This window comes from Nymphalis io, chromosome 23 (assembly GCF_905147045.1).
Source record: "Nymphalis io chromosome 23, ilAglIoxx1.1, whole genome shotgun sequence".
Taxonomy (NCBI): domain Eukaryota; kingdom Metazoa; phylum Arthropoda; class Insecta; order Lepidoptera; family Nymphalidae; genus Nymphalis; species Nymphalis io.
In genome coordinates, this window is record NC_065910.1 from 3043743 (window position 1) to 3059355 (window position 15613).

Sequence of the window (15613 nt, forward strand, 5' to 3'; positions counted from 1 at the left end):
GTATTTCCGAACCAGTGGTAGATTTATGACAATCAATAAGTAAGTGTAACGCTTCTATATTGAATAAAACTTTTTGATTTTTGTCTTTTTGAGACGGTATCAAGTAAGCGTAGAAATAGTTGGTACTGAATATTGTCATTTATAATTAAATAATAATATTGTCAATACAATACAAAATACAAAACAAAAGCCGATATGGCCTAGTGGTTAGAACGCGTGAATCTTAACTGACGATCGTGGGTTGAACCCGGGCAAGCACCACTGAATTTTCATGTGTTTAATTTGTGATTATAATTCATCTCGTGCTTGACGGTGAAGGAAAACATCGTGAGGAAACTTGCATGTGTCTAATTTCATTGAAATTCTGCCACGTTTATTCTACCAACTCGCATTGCAGCAGCGTGGTGGAATAATCTTCAAACCTTCTCCTTAAAAGGGAGAAGAGTCCGTAGCCCAGCAGTGGGACCTTAACAGACTGTAATATGTGTGTGGTGGTATGTGGTCATCACTACTCATAGACATTGGCACCATAAGAAATATTTACATTACATCGTCAATGTGCCACAAATCTTGACAATAAGGACGTTACGTTCCTTGTGCCTATAGATAGACTGGCTCGCTAACCACTTAGTCCAAAACAAAACAATACTAAGTATTACTGTTTGGCGGTAGAATATGTGATCAGTGCATGGTACCCAGTCGGGCGTGTCTAAAGCCCTACAACCAAATCATCTAAACTAGAACTTGACAAGCAATGCAAATATATATTATTGATTTTAAATATAATAATTTTACTGGTGGTAGAGCTTTGTGCAAGCTCGTCTAGTACCTCCCACTCATCAGATATTCTACCGCAAAACAGTAGTACTTGGTATTGTTGTGTTCCAGTTTGAAGGGTGAGTGAGCCAGTGTAATTACAGGCACAAGGGACATAACACATTAGTTTCCGAAGTTGGTGGCGCATTGGTGATGTAAGCGATGGTTAACATTTCTTACAATGCCAATGTTTATGGGCGTTGGTGACCACTTACCATCAGGTGGCCCATATGCTCGTCCGCCTTCCTATTCTATAAAAAAGAAATATATTAAACACTTTATAATTCAGAACAAGTGAAAGAAACTCAGCGTAATAAAATATAATTTTTCAACGAAATATTTACTTAAATTTGACAAATATAACGAAAACAAATTCGTCATAAATCTTTATGTAATGTTATGCATAGCATTCATTTATTATCTTGTTTTTCTGGTTCCAATGTCTCTGCGTTCTTAACTTCAACAGCTGAAACAAAACTGAGAAAAAAATAAGTCACATAGTATGTAACGGTATGTAAAAGTTTTTTATATCATTTGATATAAACGTTGCTACGTTAAAATTTAGAAGCAAGTTTTTTTTTAATAGGTACTTTTAATTTCTTTTGGCAAAATAATTTATACCGCGTTAGTAATATACGGTATGAATGTCCTTCCACTTAAAAAGGATAGTTGAAAAAACTGTACAAGATATAAAAAAATTACTCAATACTTTTTACTTTGCTAGAATATTTATAAATACTAATAATTTTTATTGGTATATAAATGCTTAAAAATTATTTTATGATGTTAACTTGTTTACAATATACGTAATTTAAATAGATAAAATATTGTTAAATGAATTAGATAACAGCCCAGGCTCTTGAGCAAATACCTCCTCTCCTCTTTAGAAGAAGTCTTGGAATAAGCCCCACGCATATATGTGTTAGAATTTCATCCGACACATAAAAGCTTAGTTAAGATGTTTTGCATCACTATCAAGTATATAAATAAATAAATAAATATATATTTATTATATATAAATTAAGCACATGAAAAGTCAAAGTGCCTACCCGGATTAAGCCCGAACTTTTTGATTAGGATCAACATGACGTGAATCTAACCGCTAAGCCGATTTGACTCCTAGGATCTCGATATTAACAGCATCTATACATACAAATAAAATTAAAGTATCTGTGTTTTTTAAAAAAACTGCTGCCTGCTACTTTTTTAAGTTTATATGGCTGTTTGCGAGTTACCAAAGCAATATTTTAATTAAGTATACCTCTGTTACATAATAACTGAAATATTTTGTAAAATATTATTTAAATAGGTAGGTATTACGTATCTAAAAATGGCAAATATATGTTAAGATAAATATGTTAATAAGATAATAATTATTTATCCTTTGACCTTTCCTTTGAACTATAATGTAATCATTTATTATATATAACTTACCAACTTAGAATCGAATATTATTACTATTCGCCTCTCATTTCAATTTAAATACTTTGGAAAAGACTTAACGCTCTAACTCATTTTATTGCTCCCTTGAAAGGAAGACTAAGAAATTCTTTCCCCAGAGGAAATAATCGGAAATGCGATTCTACGAGGAAATGCAAGCAACTCATTCTGGCAAGAATTGCAACCTTTCCACGCGGTATTCATTTGGCTTCTATAATATTCTGTGACTAGCTGACCGTCCCGACTTCGTACGGTTAAAATACGGATTTTATCCCGTGCTGTTTTTTAATCAAAGAGCTAGAAACGTTCGCCTACCGATCTATTCGCCCATACAGTGAACGGGCAAAGGCATCGTACAAAACGCCTAGCGTTAATTTTTATGAGTGTATTTAAATATTTCGTGTTAGTTATTATATCTATCTACATAAAGCGTTTACAATTTATATTTTATTTAACTTGATAAGGATTTACATTTCGTGACAATTAAACTTTACTACAGCAGTTATATTTTTTTATTATTTTATAGATAACTCATTGTGAGTTGTCTATACAAGATAGATGTATGCTATCGCGGACTGTTCAAACAGATGCCTTGGTTTATGAGATTACGAACAAACATAAGCTCACTAAAATTCGCGCTCTTTCTTACTCGTAATATTACAATTGTTGTGTTCCGGTTTGAAGGGTGAGTGAGCCAGTATAATTACAGGCACAAGGGACATAAAATCTTAGTTCCCAAGGTTGGTGGCTCATTGGCTATAAGCGATGGTTGACGTTTCTTACAATGCCAATGTCTAAGGGCGTTTGGTGACCACTTACCATCAGGTGGCCCATATGCTCGTCCACCTTCCTATTCTATATAAAAAAAAAGAACATATTAGTATAGAAATCACTAAAAAATATTACAATATCCAAATACACACACATACATAGCCAATAATTGTCACGTACATAAATATCACTTTTAATTATAAAAGAAATAATAAAAAATAATATCTAATACTCAATAAGAGTTTTATTACGAAACATTTTTTTGCTATCGGTAGGAAATGTCAATTTTGTTTTGATGAGTTATATATGTATATTCAGTATATGAATTGGACGTTCGGTTGATATAAAAATGATTTTGTATAAGTCATACAAAAACATTGCAGTATCGCAAGAATAATTACGACAAATGAGACAATTCGCTGTATCAGATAGATAAATTTATCGTTTAGAAACGCTATATAATTTATTATCAAAACAGTCGGGAGACGTTGTCTGCTATGCATGAACTAAACTGTAGGTTATATTATTGTATATATACAAATTAAAAAGGAAAAAATATAATATACCATATTAATTTTTTTTTAGGTTCCAAAAATTTTTAGAGCTTTTATTTTTGATATAAATTATTGCAAAATCATTATACTCAGTTTTTCGCCTATCATTATCATCGCGATAATATTATTATTGATAATTGTATTTCCTATAATACTAATATAATATCTTAAGCTGATGAATAAAAACGTGAAAATAATCCTGTATAAAGCTTCTCTGAATATATTTATATTTATGGCAATATATATATTATAAACGCTTTTATTTAATTTAAATATTAAAAATAAGGTTAAGTTATTACCCGATTAATCAAAAAAATAAACAAAACTAATGAATTCGTAGAACCTCTACGATGGCGTTACGCTGTCTACTTTTAAACTATTTTTATTTGAATGAAATTTATTTTAATTTAGATTAAAAAATAACATATTATAATAAATGTAATAGCTACACTTTAATACACTTTTATATAATTTAAAATTACTAAGCTGATATATTTTATGGTAAGCTAATGCTTAGTGCAAAATACCTATAATAACCTTTGAATTTGTTTACGAAAAAAAATTCATTCAATTCACATTACCCAATCCTGATTGCTTAAATATTGCTTATGTAAACGCGCTATCCAATGTTAACACGACCTATGAAAAAGACGATTGATTTTCACAGTTTAATTTTAACGAATAATTTTTGAGAGTTATTACACTGAATTTTCATGTAATGTTGATTTAGGACGAGGGGATATTTCAATTAAAAATACGTTAATTGAAGGATAAAATCCAATAAAATTTTACATATCTCCGATTAAAGGGTCATTATTTTAATAAATTTATATAAAATCAACAAATTTAAATTATTATTTAATTAACCTAGTTATCTAATAAAAGTATATTTTGTAAATGTAACACTTTTACTTCCTAAATTTCATATTCATTTAAAATTCGAACATTATCATTCTACACGCACACTAACACACTGCATCCTGTTACATTTTTATCACACAGCACGAATAACAAATAAAATTCCTTTGTGACATAAATGTCAGTTCCGTAGATAAAACAGAATTGATTGAACGTATGAAAGGCGGGAAAAACGACAGTTTGTTAAAGGAACGCGTCCTCCACCCGCGGAGTCTCGTGGCCTACTGAATTGAATGCTGATTCTGAATATACTAGGGTCATATAAAATACTGGCTGGTGGTATTGGCTGTTTGATGACAGGCAAAGTTTGGAACGATGTAAAATATATTTTATCCTGCTAGAAGAAAATATCAGAATTTATTATAATCTGTACTTTTTTTTTAAGAAAAGATGCAACGCAGTCTAATTAAAACATTTTGAAGTCCTCATTATGTATATTCTAAATAACAGATTGTATTCCTAAGAGAATGTACGAATTTAACTAAACATTTAGTACACTAACAAAATGGAGATATTAGTGTTATTGTACGATCTCGAACGAATTTAAAATAAGATTATTTAAAGTAAGCTTAAATTGCTTTTATTAATTTTCAATTCTTTTTTTCATGGATTGGTTTTTTGAGGTGACTGACATTTAGAAGTAGATCTAAGAAATATTTTCCTTATTTTTCGTTCTGTTGATTTACTTCAATATCGTCTATATTTATAATGTAAATATACTTAATAAATTAAAAATAACGTATCTTTCTAATATAAGTAAATGTTTAGATTTCATAAAAGCTCCGATTGACATGCGAGCTTTGCCGCGGTTCGTGTGGCTTGCCGGTGAAGCTCGCTAGCGGGTCATCGCAAAACTGTTCGTGGCTAAAATAAAACTACGCTGACATGTTGCTTTAACAAAAAATAATAACTGTTTTGTTTTTCCGTGTATCAGGGGCGACCATCAACAGCAAGCCTAAGGCTTGCTCGTCGATCAGGTAAACCTTAAAAGTCCAGCGTACTTTGAAAACACCACTCAATATGAAAAGGATATTACCCCTTTTTTGTAATAGTGGTAGGATAAGGATGAGCAGATGGGCCACCTCATGGTAAGTGGTCTCCACCGCCTATAGAAATTTGCGCCGTTAGAAATATGAACCATTCCTTACATCACCAAAGCGCCTCTAACCTTGGAAACTGGTATGTTACACCATTCAACCCTTGTGCCTGTACTTGCACTGGCTCACTCACCGTTCCAACCAGAACACAGCAATACTAAGTATTGATGTTTGGCGGTAGAATATATGAGTGGGTGGTACCTACCAAGACGGGCTTACACAAAGCCCTACCACCAAGAAAATGATTCAGATTGTTACATACTTTCAAGTTTTTTATAAAGGTATTTTAAGGCATAGAGTAATAATGCAATACATATTTAATGATAAGTTGGCAAAGTAGTCTTGAGTTTAGTCTCCGAAATGACAAATAATCCAAACATGTATACGGTATATATTTTTGATTGCTCTGTACGTCTCTCGAAACATGCGTTTTTAGGGACCGTTGACTGTTGTCATCTATTTATTGTTATTTGAAATCCGTTTTTTAAAGAAATACCAAAAAAAGGATTTTATATAATGTAACACGTATATTATTCCCGGCAGGCTGTTATGATTACTACTACTACAGTAAAATTCCACGGATAAACTTTGCAAATTAATAAATCAAACTTATAACTAAAATCGTTAATAAATAAGATGCACTCAACCAAACATATAGTATTTGTCGATATACAGGCATGATATATATAGAAAATATTGTGTTTAATTTCTACTATTAATTCTAAGGCACCGCCCATTCATCAATTATTCTATCGCTAAGCATCAATACTTTATATTGACGTGTTCTGATTTGAAGGTGAATATAGCCTACAAGGCACATAGGATACGTTCCTTGTGACATGTGTACCTGTGACGTAGACGGTGTAAAGTCATTTATATTTTGGTAGCGTTAGTTATAACATTGGGGTAATTTGCTGGTCTAATTTCCTTAAACAAATAAATATAACAGTAATTACCACAGATCATATGTTTAACAAGATGCGAAGATAAAAATTGTTGGTAATAAAAACTTTTTTAATGAACCTCTCTTTTGAAGTAAATGTATTACTGCAGTGTAATGGCCCGTAAATTTAGTTGATAAAGACCTCGTTAAAGTGAAGGCTCTGTAACTAAACCCGCGTGTGGTTCGCAGATATATCTCAGAAATACTCCGAACAAAACATTCTCGTATTAAGTTTTTGTTACTTGAAATATTAATGGTTAGGATAAGAATGTTTGTAAGGATCCGGAGTAGCGTTAATATGAATTTTGATATCTCTACTAATATATAAATGCGAAAGTAAATCTGTCTGTATGTTACGCTTTGAAGGCTAAACCATTGAACCGATTTTGATAAAACTTAGTATGTAGCAAGTTTGAGCCCCAAGGAAGGATATAGGATACTTTTTAACCGAATACGTCCCTACCTTCTTAACACGCAATAACAAATACTACTAATGAGTAAATTCTATAAACGATTATTAAGCACTAAAAACATTTAGGAAATTAAGCGATTTTTTTTTTAAAGCAAAGTATTATACAGTTCTTAATTATAACAGAACTTATTAGCATATAAACCGGACTTAAGTATTCCAATCTAATTTATATGTGGACGAGTTTAACAGCGAGTATTGATCGTGTTAGCTGTAAGCGTGCGTTCTCTGTTCCCGATATTCCTTATCTACATATATAATATAATCGTAGAAGCCGTGTATCTGTTTATTGAATAAATTTATCAATAAACGAATACAGATAAAAAAGCGGAACATAAAGCAAGAGAATGCATTTTTTTTAAATATATCGTAATAAAAGCGACTTTAGCGGACGATTTCGCGGGCACCAGCTACTGGAGAAATAATTGTAAAAAAACTCAATATTTCAGTACTTTTTAATGAAATGGAGTTTTTACAGCGTATGACGCAATAATTTAACTAGAATTTTCTTCCATATTTCGTGTATAATGCGTTTCCATTAGCACATACTAAAAAATATCTTAACGAACATAATAATATACAAGTAAAAGTTCCAAGCTGATAACAACTCTGATACTATCAACATTTAAATTATCGATGCGTTCCTGTGCCAAATGATTATTGAATATAGTTAAAGCGTATTTTTCACAGATAAAAAATACTAGTTAAAAAAATTACTAGTCTGTCACAGTAAGAAGACTTCATCCATACCTGAACTGTAATTTACACTAGTCCTGTAGTAACATCCTGTGAATGTCCCACTGCTGGGCTAAGGCCTCCTCCCTTTTTTTGAGGAGAAGGTTTTGGAGCTTATTCCACCACGCTGCTCCAATGCGGGTTGGTGGAATACACATGTGGCAGGATTTCAATGAAATTAGACACATGCAGGTTTCCTCACGATGTTTTCTTTCACCGTCAAGCACGAGATGAATTATAATCACAAATTAAGCACAAGAAAATTCAGTGGTGCTTGCCCTGGTTTGAACCCACGATCATCGGTTAAGAATCACGCGCTCTTACCACTGGGCCATCAATAATTTTACCAAGGGGCCATAATTTACATTATCGTTGAAATAAATATTCATAAAATAACAGTACTGTTAAATATAATTATTTATTATATTATTATTATATCACAGCATCACGTTAGTACTCGTGGATATTGACTGAGGACCGTTGGTGCAAATCTATGTCGTGCTCAGCGGTGATTAAAACATCAGAAACCTACATGTGTCGAATAAAATTTTGCATGTATTAACACCAACCCGCAGTAGAACAGTGTGGTGGAATAAGTTGTAAGTCTAATTACCTCTAGACGAGATGTTTGACCATCTGAGGCATTTACGAGTTTAAAATGTAAATGATAGTATCAAACATTTCTATATATTATTTAATAAGGATTTTTTTTATAGTATAGTTTGGCGGGCGAGCCACCGGACAGTAAGTGGTTACCAACGCCCATAGACATTGGCATTGTAAGAAATGTTAACCATCGCTTACATCGCCAATGCGCCACCAACCTTGGGGACTAAGATGTTATGTCCCTTGTGCCTGAATTTACTGGCTCACTCACCCTTCAAACCGGAACACAACAATAATAAGTACTGCTGTTTTGCTGTTTAATATCTGATGAGCGGTTGGTACCTTCCCAGACGGGCTTGCACAAAGCCCTACCACCAGTGATTATGATAGGATACGAAAACAAAACAAAACAAATTAATCAACAATTGTTAGCAAATTTGTGAACGTAGCATTACAGGTGATTCTGCATCACGAATTCAATTTATTTCACTTGGTAAAATATTCGAGATATGTGATCCTTAAGTCGTAAAATTTACTTATTCACTTTAGTTTTCTTTATGAAATTGCTAGGTGGACGGGTAAGTATACAACCTGATGGTAAGTGGTCACCACCACCCATAAACATTGATACTGTAAGAAATATTAACAATTTTGGTAGCTAAGACCTTATGTCCCTTGCACTTCTAGTTACACTGGCTCACTTGCCTTTCGAACACAATAATAATATTTTTTATTATTACTAAAATAGTACCAATATTTTAACATATAGAGATATATAAACACTAATGATAACATAAATTAATTGCACTTTTTATTACGGGTAACTACAGCATGCTTAATACTTCATTAAAATGGTAATTACATTTAAGGAAAAGTAAGTCTTTTTATAAATTATTTTGTCATGTCATCCTTGTTCATTATATGTCTATATTCCAAAGGAATTTACTATAGCGTATTTAATCTATATCATATAAAAATAATAAATAATACTATAATAAATAATAATTTTGTAGCACTTCAAATAAATTATGTCTTCAAAGTGAGACATCAACAGCATTGCAAGAAGCACGTTCTATTGAATTTATGAACTTAAATTTACTCGACGAGTACAAGTTGTAAGTCTTCAACTTGAGACTTAACATAAATTTGAAATGTAACTTACTTAAGTTAAGACCAAAGGATTTAGTTTTTGACATGTTTGAATGACATTTTCATTAAAGTACGAGACACAATGTGGCAAAGAAAAAATATATTTAGCGTTATTAAAATTTGCTTTTAATTATGCTGAATATTTTAATCATTTTGCGACAGTTCGACAAATTAATATCTGAACTTGACAAGGTTAATGAGAACAACGTCATATTTGATTATTAATAAAAATAGGCAAATTAACTGTTACGTCATGCATTGTGAAAAATATATAGGATTTTTTTTTTATTTATTAATTATGTCTTTATAGCATACAATTTACAACAAATAGTATATAAAAGAATAAATCTATATTAAATATCTTTAACTTCAACGACTTCAAATTGTGTTACTAGGAAATCAATCATTATCATTTTTTTTCATTTTATTGTTAGCCGGTATTGCAAGTGGCCACGTGATGGTCACTTGGTAAGTAGGTATCACCATTCCTTACATCACCAATGCGCCAATAACCTTGGGAATTATGATGCTATATCCTTTGGGCCTGTTATTATGTTATACTGGCTCAACGCCCTTCAAACCGGAACACAACAATACAATATTATTATTTAGTAATAGAATATCTGATGAGTGGTGGTACCCAGACGGGCTTGCACAAAGCCCTACCATCTGTACCAGATGATTATTTAATTATTTGATTATAATTATTTCCAGTTAATATACAACTTTAATATAAATTTAACGAATGAATAAATGCGAAATATTCATTAAGTACGTTACACGTTTATATTAGGTCCTTACATATGAAATTGGCGTTTTGTACGGGAGGAATATAAAGTAAATTTTTTTTTGTATTTTTTTTTAATTAATCAATGTATACACCGTTGTTATTTATGCACTTTTGCCATCTCATAGGCAAATTGATCCCTTTACTAAAAAAATCACGGAGGCGAGAATCAATAAACTCTTTGAAGGTGGTTTGGACTGCCGCAACGGAGTTGAATTTTTTTCCTTGTAAGAAATTGTCCAAATTCCGGAAAAAATGATAATCTGTTAGAGCAAGGTCCGGGGAGTTCGGTGGATGTCGCAGACATTCCAATTGTAGCTCATCTACCTTAGTGGTTGTTTGATGTGCAGTATGTGGTCTTGCGTTGTCATGAAGCAGCAGTGGCCTAGAGCGATTGACCAATCTCGGTTGCTTAGCAGCTAGTTCTTCCTTCATGGCTTGCAGTTGCTGACAATAGATATCTGCCGTAATCATTTGACCAGATTTTAAAAAGCTGCAGTGAACGACACCGGCGCTAATCCACCAAACACTCACAAGTAACTTTTTCTGAGTCAATTTTGTTTAGGGCAGGATTTGGCTGGGTCTCCAGGGTTCAGCCATTGCAACGAGCGCTTCCCATTATCGTACAATACCCACTTTTCATCAAAAGTAATGATTCGATTTAAAATCTTTTCATTATTGTGTCGGTTAAGCAAAGTAACACAGCAGTCGACGCGTGTTTGCAAGTTCTTTTCACTCAATTCATGAGGTACTCATCGTTCATCTTTTTTTACTTTTCCGATTTGCTTCAAGTGGATTAATACAGTTTTATCACTTACCCCGAAGCAGCTCAGCTATCTCTGAAGTGCTTTGTGATGGATCCTCTTCCACAATAGCCTTTAATTCTTGATTTTCCACTTTGGTCTCCGGCCTTCCATGGGGTTGGTTCTGAAGGTCGAAATTTCCAGAACGAAAACGTTGAAACCAAAAACGTACCGTGCTTTCTTTTGCAACACCAGCGCCGTATACATCATTAATCCTTCGAGCTGTTTCTGTAGCACTGGTACCACAGTAAAACTCGCACTCGTAAATATACCGATATTTCATGATTATTCGCTTATTACCGCATAATGGATGTGCGGTAATAAGCGACGCAAAAGAAAAAATAATGAGAAAAAAACAAATGAATGATTGTCTTCAAAACTCAAATGTACCAGCTAAATGAATTTATAAATTTGAATTTGGAATTTTTAACCAAAGAGGAGATATTTCAGATCAAAGTAGTCAGTACGACAAAACACTAATTTCATATGTAAGGACCTAATATAACCTGTACAAAAAATAAATGAAAAAAGATTATTTTTTCTTCATCTCATGTCGCATTATTAGACAAATTAAATAACTCAATGTTACCATTATTTGAATGTCATATTCGACATTGTTAATGGAATATTATATTAGTATAATTAGTAATGTTTAGAAAACTGTAACTCTTATTCTTACTGTAATTTTGTTAATTTAAAATGCTTTTCTTTAACACATATTTCATTTTGATATTATTCCCAGACTTCGTTGGAATAGTTCTTTCTACTTTACAAATTTTTCATAAGCTGTTTCCTTTTATTTTGACAAGAGATACACATAAATAAATTTAAATGTACGTTTTAAATCTTTCCTAATAAATTCATACAAGCATATTTCATAACTTGGATGAAATCCAGTTCACGTCAAAAAAAATTACCAATCCTTATCAAAGATGGCATCAATTTATTTTTTCATAATTGCAATTCGATTTTATTAAATTTATTTTTACATTCAAGCTGCAATTCATGTAGATTCGTGAAGATAATCAAAAGCGTCTGAACTGCGTCGCGTTCTTAGTGAGATTTCTATTAAACCCACCCCATTGCCCTCACGCCCACAATGGTAAGAAGGGTGGCATGCTTTAGACATTGCACAAGTGGGGAACCATTTTTAAGGCATTTCACATACGATGAATGTAAAATATTTCCTCTGTACCTTAATAATTAACTTTTCACATCGTCATTTTCAATAGTCTTAGTTTAAAGAGGGTGAAACTGCAAAGCGCAGTTAGTTATTATAATATAATATAATTATAATAATATCATATATTAAAACATTCTCCGAAACGCGCAGCATCTTCTGATATATATATATATCAGAAGATGCTGATATATATATATATCAGAAGATTTTTTTCAGTTACGTACGTTTAATATTTTTTTCAGTTAGTCATTACAAAATAATAATTCCTCATTTATTAGTATCAATTATATTTGGTAATTAAAATTAGCATTTTATTCAATAAATATGTATAATATGTATTTATTTCACAGAATATAAATAATTAACAAGAAATTGAAATTAAATTTGTAAGAAAAGTAATATTAAAATTAACTTTCGTTGGGTAGTCAAGTTATCTAAGACAACAGTTTCCTTAAGCCTCGTTAAAAACATGTAAAATAATGCAAATTATATTGCACTAAGTTTTGAACAGAAATAGCGGATTAAATAATTATTTTGGAAAAGCTCACTTTGCATCTGAGCTGCAGGTACATGAGAAAGGTACACTATGAGTTCTCATTTACATAATAATCCTATTTAGAGAACGCAATCGTATTTATTATCTGTAGTAGCAACCATTTTACCGCTATTTTTACAAGCAATTAAATCAAATTGACGACGTTAAATGAAAGTTTAACATACCAATCGGTTCGGTCAATAAGTTTAGTAGTTTCACTTTTTAAATATTATATAACAATCAAATATGTAAAATGAAATATATTTTTTCTGCTTGCAACAAAAAACTCAGTAAATTTTTATTACCGCACTCGAAATTGAAACTAGCATCTAGACCATAAATAGCAAAAAAATAAAAATATCTTTCAAAAATATCACTTGAATTTTTTACATTACGAGTTAATCAAACTGGCCATAGCTTTAGCAATTATAAATCTTCAAAGCCTCTGTATTATTATCTATCATAGTATTCCTAACACATAATTGATACTTTTTATTTTATTTGCATTTCCTATTACTTCATAATAGCATTAAAAAATTGTTACAAAGTTTTTCTTCAAGGTCCATATCTGCTTGACCTTTAAAAATTGGGCAGTTTGTTCGTTACGAAGGCGACAGTTTGTAAAATATCGATGCTGTGATTCACCTGAGGCACTCCAATTTTGTAGTAGTACTTTTTAAAATCCAGCCTTTTTATCTGATTACTATACGGGCCTAGCCTGAAAGTTGCAGGTTTGGTCTTAGCCTTGCAATCCAAAGCCACAGTACAGTCCTATGTGCGACTTAGATCATCAATCAGGGATTGCAAATAATCACAATGCATTTTTCAGTTCCAAGGAAGTTAAAGACTTTGAACTATAAGACAACTACATTCTAATAAATAAATGTTTATCTGTTTGTCCTCTTTGCAATCCTAAACTATTCATCCGATTATAACGAAACTTTGCTGAGGTGTTCAACGTATGTCAGCGAAGGCCCAAAGAAACAAGTTTTTCAAATAAAACGTTTTATATAGACTCGTAGAAACATTTTATGTCATTTAAAATAATAATAATCTAAGACATATTTATAAATTTTAAGTATTTAAAGTATTATATTGTAAATTTTAGAACTGATACTGTAATACATTCATATATTTATTTATGTATTCATTTAATAAAATACAGTATTTCCCTGTAGTTAGAACGCATGAATCTAATGTTCTGTGATCAGAAGGCACTAATTTTCATGTGCTAAATTTGTGTTAATTATTCATCCCATATTCGGTGGTAAAGGAAAACATCGCGAAAATCTTAATATGTTTAATGTCACTGAAATTTTGCCACATGTGTTTTCACCCACATTGGAGCGGCGTGATGGAATATACTCTAAACCTCCTCCTCAAAGAAAGAAAATAGTCCCGCAGTTGATAAATTTTGGCTTAACTCACAACTATATGGCACACTACACAAACGTATATACTGTATAATTGAACGCCGTTAAAATTCTTATATATATTTATACCTACATACTCAGGACGAAGTTTGCCGCATTTCGCTACTATTATAATAAGTACTCGGCTCTTTGGCTCTTAATATAAAACAAAGATATACAGCATACATAACTGAACAAGTTACAATATAAAACGATATACCGCTGTACTAAATATAATATTTGAATGTAAATAGACGCATCTTTTTCTACCAAACAATTTATTTCACAGTTAATAATTAATATCTATACAAATAAATATAATTGAAGTGTCTTTAATTTCAAAATATCTGCCTCTTTTAAGTTAATATTTTCGTAACCAAAATCAAAAGAGCCTTTTTTTTTATTTTAAACTACCGCCGCTAACTTAGTACTGTTAACCAATAATTTAAATATTTTATAATGTCCTCCAGACCGATTTCGGCCACGGCGGCCAATATCAAGAAAGATTATCCAACTACGCAGGAGATATTATAGTGCACAACTGTGTGCGCAAACACAGGTGCACTCTCTTTTCCCTCACTCACATAATCCGATGGGACGGCAATCAGACACGACCGGAAAGAGTTCAGAAGCAGGACCAACGGCTTTACGTCCTTTCCGAGGCACGGGAGTGTACACACTTCCAACTTCCAGACTCCGGGATGCTACTGAGAATTTTCTGACAGAAAAACACCACCTCTGGATCTGCGTCTTTACATCAAGCCACTAGACCAACGAGGCAGTCAAATATTTTATACGTGTAATACGAAAAGGCATTATATATTATAAAATGACAGATTTTGAAAGATTTTCGTCATAAACTGACTTCCACACTGGCGAAGCTACAATGCAGATAATATACATCATTTTACATTTGTAATTTGTTTCGTAAAATGATGATATTTTTTGTTTGTTTGACACGAAGAGCCAACAGTGTAAAAGCATATAAAAGCACAGCTAGTTACGTCATGGCCTCTACAAGCTATATTACGTAACAAGAAAAGTATAACGAATGGCGGTCATCATATTAGAAAAACTTTTACTAGCTTCAGCTTATTATTTACGAGCGCTGGTATCTTCTACATTCCCAGTGGAAGTTTAAATGAGAAACTATTTATTTTTATAAAATATAAAAAATAAGTTTAATATTTATTTCTGGTAGTTCTATTTTTGGTGTGACCACATCACAGTCTGCTTGCCTAATACAATAAAAAAATGCAATTATAAATATAAATTTTATTAATATTCAACGATGTCTCTCAGAGTTCGAAATGACAGAATGTAATTACTCTTAGAGTTCAAAATAACACATTTATTTTTAATAATGAATACTTTTTTGTTTAATTGAAAAAAAAA

The 15613-nt window shown here is 31.9% G+C and overlaps 1 protein-coding gene across 3 annotated transcripts in view; it reads right to left on the reverse strand.

Annotated features, from left to right (window-relative positions):
• The window catches only part of LOC126777625 (multiple C2 and transmembrane domain-containing protein-like), a 79878-nt gene extending 75168 nt beyond the window's left edge, over window positions 1-4710 (reverse strand). For all 3 annotated transcript variants that reach the window (XR_007670070.1, XM_050500721.1, XM_050500719.1), the window contains exon 1: window positions 4494-4710. The gene's annotated coding sequence lies outside the window, so the exon portion shown is untranslated. The remainder of the gene's footprint in view (window positions 1-4493) is intronic.
• Between the last annotated feature and the right edge of the window lie 10903 nt (window positions 4711-15613).